The following is a 6,145-nucleotide window of genomic DNA, read 5'->3' as shown; positions in this document are numbered from 1 at the left end:
ACACAAACACACTGAGCCTGTGAAGGGCCAATTGTTTTATATTGGGAGATTCGTACAGTGGCAGGTCAATGACTGAAAGGACTCGGTGCAGGGGGCTCAGCATTGAGGCTGGTTTAATCCAATCGGATTCTTGTTGAGACGAAACAGTGCAGTCTGCCAGTTATTGGCAGAAAAGTGCCGCTGTTCATATTCAAAACCTCCAGTTTAAATTGAAGACCTCTGTCGGTTTTAATTTGCAGCGAAAACCTTTTTCAAATAGTGCACGATTTGAAACAAAACCCAGGAAGCTGTTTTGGTTTTAAGTCATGAGATTGTTTAGATTCCAGGTTTTTATCTGACTCTGATCTTCAGCTGGTGCTGCATCTGTAGCTTCAGGGAGGGAACGAGTCAGTTCATGATTTTATCAAATGTGGAAGCCACAATGGAAGAGTATTGATAAAGAAACGCCAAGAGCACGGCAGCCTCTTTAAAGTTAGTCTCCTCCTTCTTATGTAAGTGACTCACAGCCAGAGACGGACACCCTCCCACACTTTCCCTACTGCTTTCATACACTTGTTAGTAATATTGACTTGGTCTGTGTGTTTCTGTGTGTGTGTGTGTGTGTGTGTGTGTGTGTGTGTGTGTGTGTGTGTGTGTGTGTGTGTGTGTGTGTGTGTGTGTGAGTGTGTGTGTGTGTGTATGCGCATGTTGAAAGGCAGCTAAACAGAAGTGGAAGTAACCAATGTAAGTATAAAGATGCAGGTGTTTTCTTTTACTTTTTTAAATAACATTTCAGATGGAAACCACTTTGGTTCAGACTGAAATATCCCGACAACTATTCAGTGAATTGTCATGAAATTACGTACAGATATTCATTGTCCCCATGATGAATCTCACAGACTTTGATTATCCCCTGACTTCTCCTCTAGCGGCACCATGCGGCTGAAAATCTAGTTTTTTTAGCAAAATAGTTCATCAACTATTCGATGGATTGCCTGAACATTTTGTTCAGACATTTATGGTCCTCAGAGGATGAATGTGATCCGCTCAGGCACTTTACGGCGCTTTGGATGGGTTAAATACAGAGGTTAAATTTCATGTATTTACCTGTGTGTGTATATGAACACTGAAATAAAGAGTTTTTTTAAGCTAACTTGGCCGGATGCTTCATATTTAGTAAATCACATTTGAATCCACTTCATATCCTTTTCCTGGAGCTTTCAACTGCATCTCACTGTCTCAGTGTGAGGGTTTAACTCCATTAAGAAGACTGTGAGACCTGTATGGAGTTAATAAACACCATCTGCTTAGGACGACCTGCAGACGTGGTTGAAAGCTCTACAAAAAGATAGTAAGTGGAACTTGAGTACAAACTTCCAAAGTTAAGAATGAACTTCAAACTTGGTCACAAATATGACTCGGGGAGCGCAGACCTTCTTTTTTTTTTTGTTCTTTTATCAACTGAAGAATAAAATTGCCCAAAACTGGAGATGCAAGTGTCAATTTTATTCAACACTGAAACTGAACTTCTCTGTCAATGAGTACTTTTACTTTTGTTACTTGAGTAGATTTTCCTGCTAAGAACTTTTACCAAAGTTAAATTGTGAATGCAGCATCTTCTCATTCTAACACTTGCATTTTCCTAAAGTTGCCTTTGAATATTTCCTCCACCACGGTAGGTAACTCATGGGCGTTGACAATGACTCATGACCAAAAAAAAAAAACCATACTCACCACATATGTATGTGCATAAGCCAGTGCTCTTAAGCATGTGCATGTGTCTGCTGCAGTGTCAAGTTCAAATATGGTGCAGCCCCGTTTGCTGGCTGAGGGGACAGAGTGACACCTGAGAGTGTTGGAGGGTTTGGTCTGAGTCCATGCCGTTACAGTAAGCCATTTGGCATCTGGCCGTTCCCGCTATATACGCACAGCTGTGAATGGAGAGCAAAAACAGCAGCAAAAAACAAAAAAATCCACCTCCTATAAAACAATGCGACTGTGTCTACCACAGCGTGCCTCACAACCGCCTCTTGCAACATCTCTTTGTACGTTTCAGGTCATCGCAGGTCTTTTTGTTCTCGACAGCGGAGGCTCACCCATCCGCCAGGTTGTCCAGGTGTTACGGGAAATGTTTTTTAGTTCTCTGCAATTAGTTTCAAATGCTGCAGTGTGTGTGTGTGTGTGCGCGTGTGTGTGTGTGTGTGTGTGTGTAGGGGGGATGGTGGTGCAGTCAGCTTAGAAACATATTGCGGTTTTAATCTGTCACATTTAGCTGGTCAATGTCTGCATGTATGTCTGCATACATGCAGACATTCCTGAGTGCATCTGTATGCTTCTCATGTGTTTTTTATTGATCCGTGTCCCTGTTTTACCCCTCCTGCTCCCTCTCTTTCTCTCCGCGCAGTGATGGCGGAGGAATGATGGAATGCTGGAGGGTAACTCTCTGGTTTCCTGGAAGCTGATCTGGCTTTATCAGAAGCGGCTGTGACAATACTCAAGCTGATGGGCCAACCAAACGTCTTTCCTATAAGCGCAGATCAGCCAAACAAAAAAAAAAAAAAAAAAAAAAAAAAAAAAAAGGCCTTCCTGGAAGAAATAATCAGCAAACTGGAGCTCCTTCCTGGAAGACCACTGTGGATTGCTCGTTGCAGGGCATGCTCCTAACCCTTTAATATTCTTTCCACCTTTCAGGCTTGACACCGTTGACATTGGCATGAGGTCAAAAATGAAAAGAAAACATAAACTGTTAACAACGCTTAGATTTTAATCAGACTGCAAGAATCTTAGTCACTTTGAAAACATTTTCCTCGCATGCTCAACTTGCTTCACATTTCCTTGTGTTGCATTAAAACACATTGTTGAAAGTTCACGAGAGGGCAGTGTCCACACTGAATGTTTTGATTGTTAAAAACCACAAAAAAAAACACCCAACCGAGCTCAGTTGTTTCAGGGTGTTGTGCTTGGCCCCGGGGACACTGTTGACAAACCGTCGAGCACAGGACCACGGCAAGTCATTACCCGGAAAAAAATGAATCATGGTGGAAAGACTTTCTGTGAGTGTGTGAGATTCACGAGAGGAGCGGAGGATGCAGGCAAAAAATATTCCAGCCCCGCTAACCAGGCAACTGTGGGGAACACAGTGAGTCATAGTGAGCCGAGCTGGCTTATTTAGACAATGTGTTTGTGTGTAAAACTGGATTATTCTGGTTGGATTTTGGGAAGAAGGCTCTCTCGTTGCTGTTTGAATGACGTCATGTTTTTGTGTCTATAATGGCCCTCTCAGTCCTCCTCCCATGAAGAAGTAGTGTCAGACACACACACACAAAGTGTACAAACAGCAACTTTCAACACACTTTTTTTTTCCTGTAAGTGTTATCGCAAAATAGGGAAACTTGGCTTTTGAGTTATTGGAACTGTGAGGTCAGCTGTAAAAACAGTTGTTAAACATTGTCCTCTCATTCACTTCCTAAGAGGTCTGTGGCTGACGTATATATGTGTGTGTGTGTGGTGAATGATGTAATGTATATATATATATATATATAATTTAGTTTCACATCAAATTTCTGAGCTGAAATCGATGCTCTTTCTGCCTCCTTTTTCAATTCTAGTCTCTTCAGGTGGCATCCCCCGTCTCTCGCTTTCTCTCACAGACACACACACACACACACACAGACACCTCATTCGCTCTTACTCTCTTGTACGTACACCCACCATCACCAGTCAAGCCGTAAAAAACTCAACTCAATTAAAGTGCCCCATTTCCTGGAAGCCAGCCTCAGATAGAACACAAGGTATGCAGGGAATGGGAACTGTGTGTGTGTGTGTGTGTGTGAGGAATACTGCAGTGAAGAAACTCACCTCCTGCTTAATTTTACCAACAACGATCTACACACACAAACACACTCTGCATTAGCTGCACGCTAAAACCACAGACCGTCATGAATCTCTTCCACGTGGACCCTTTCACCTATTTGACCTCAAACACACACACACACACACACACACACACACACACACACACACACACACACACACACACACACACACACACACACACACACACACTTTCTCTCTCTCTAGAGGACATCATCCTCACTCAGGCCCTCGGGCAGGATGTATAAAGCCCGGCTGCATTCCTTTCCAGTTAGGTCCAGCCCAAAGTGAGTTCTCGACACAGTAACTGCTGTGTCAAAGTGTGTGTGTGTGTTAACATAACTGCACGCTTCTTGGAATCCCTTTGTTGCTGTGTGTTGTGTACATCTACAGGGCACCATGTCGGACAAATTGGTGCCCACGCCCCTTCCTATATGTTCTATGATGCCTTTGGAATTTACCCACAATGCTCCAGCAGAAAAAAACAAGAAGTGATGATTGCAGTGATTTTAACCCTATGATGAATATATGTCTGTGTGTGTGTGTGCTCGTACAGGGACGGTCCGGCTCTTTAAAAGCCTGCCGACTGAATAAACACTGCTTTGTTTCATGAGGAAATCCTATTTGTCAGGCAGTAATCTGGTTGCGAGGCCAGGCATTGCTGGAATACAGTCTGCCTTAACAATGCGTTACGATAAGTTATGTCAATATTGACTCGGTGGAGTAAGAGAGAGAAAAGAGAGGGAGGCAAAGAAACAAACAGTGAAGTAACACTCACGGAAAACACATTGACGTTTGTAAAAATAGTGCTCTTTAATATAAATTATTGAAATATTTTAGAAATATAAATATGTGCAACGTTTCCTTTTCATTTATTTTTCTTTTTTATGTAATGCTTTGTCATTTCAGATATTACAGCTTGTATTTTGCCAGACTAGTGGCCAGCCTTTAGCGAGAGTCTTTATGAAAGACAAAATGATTCACATACACATGAGGTCCACTGGTGCAACACATGTAAAAATAACAAAAACAACTTGGTGTTGACGTGAGGAAATTAGACTGAGATTTGACCCAAAAAAATTATAAAAAATATAATAAAGAGTATAACTGTGGTGCTATTTCAGCGCTCTTGTCTCAAGTGGCCAGATGAGATCACAAAGTGTTGTGATGTGAAAAGGCTTCCACTCCAATATGGATCACAGGTAAGTATGAGCACTGGTCAAACAGACAAAAACAGGTCTGATCAAATCAAAAGTCTTTGTTTTACAAAAGGTCTTTTTTTTTTTTTTTTACTTTCAGGCAGTTTTGTGTTTCCTTGACATTCAGACAGACAAAACCAGCTCTTGTTCCAGAGGTAACGGTGGAAGGTGAGACGGGGGATGAGAAACCTTTCTAAAGTTACATGGGGTTAAAAAACGTCCACATAACACAGTTCATTCTCTCCTTCATGAGCACAAAAAGAAATACGTTGGAGATGATAATGTTAAAGAATAAATCATGTGAGAGGGTCTGAAAGACAGAATTAAGACTCAGCCAAAACTTCTTTTTTTTTTTTTTTGCACATCTTGGCAAACGTGGCTTTGCATTTAAAGGAGCGGCGTCCTGTTGAGCTCCATCATTTCCTCCAAGTCGGGGACATCAATCACATCAATGTTTAGCTGTATACCAGTATGTCTCCTCCCCCTTCCCCAAGCCCCCTCCCCAGTTCTCTGTCCTCTTCAATTTCCCTTTCCTAATCCCATTTCCCGCTCTTCTTTCTCCTTCGTTCAACCCCCCCCCCCACACTCCTCAAATCTTATGGATCATCATCACCGTCGTCGCTCCCCAAGGAGCTTTAACAGCGACATTTTTTTCCCCCAGCCAGTCTGGATAAAAATAAGTTCCTCTGTTTTGTTTGGCTTTGTGCCGAGGCTTTTGTGTCAGTAACAAGCTTTTGTCTCGGCAACAGCGGTCTGCTTTCTGTCACTGTCAAGGCGCACATGCAACTCAAAGGGTTGCAGGGAAAAGGGTAATGAAGGAGAACCAGGAAACAAACAGGAGAAGATGCTTTGTAATGTTTTTTTTTTCCCTCTCTTGTTCCCACGCTTCCAAAAAAAAAAAAAAACCTACATGCTGGGCTGTACCTGTGTGTGTGTGTGGAGCTGGCGCGCATGAGCACCCCCCCCCCCCTCCTCTATGAGGCAACATTTGCGGGAAGCAGCAATGGAAATGTGTGCGCTACCACAACACATACAAACACACACACACACACACTCAGCCAAATAAATACTGTATGTTCTCTGCTTTGCCCCCC

Source organism: Melanostigma gelatinosum (genome assembly GCF_949748355.1).
Source record: "Melanostigma gelatinosum genome assembly, chromosome: 21".
Classification (NCBI taxonomy): domain Eukaryota; kingdom Metazoa; phylum Chordata; class Actinopteri; order Perciformes; family Zoarcidae; genus Melanostigma; species Melanostigma gelatinosum.
Note: the sequence above shows the minus strand (reverse complement) of the source record.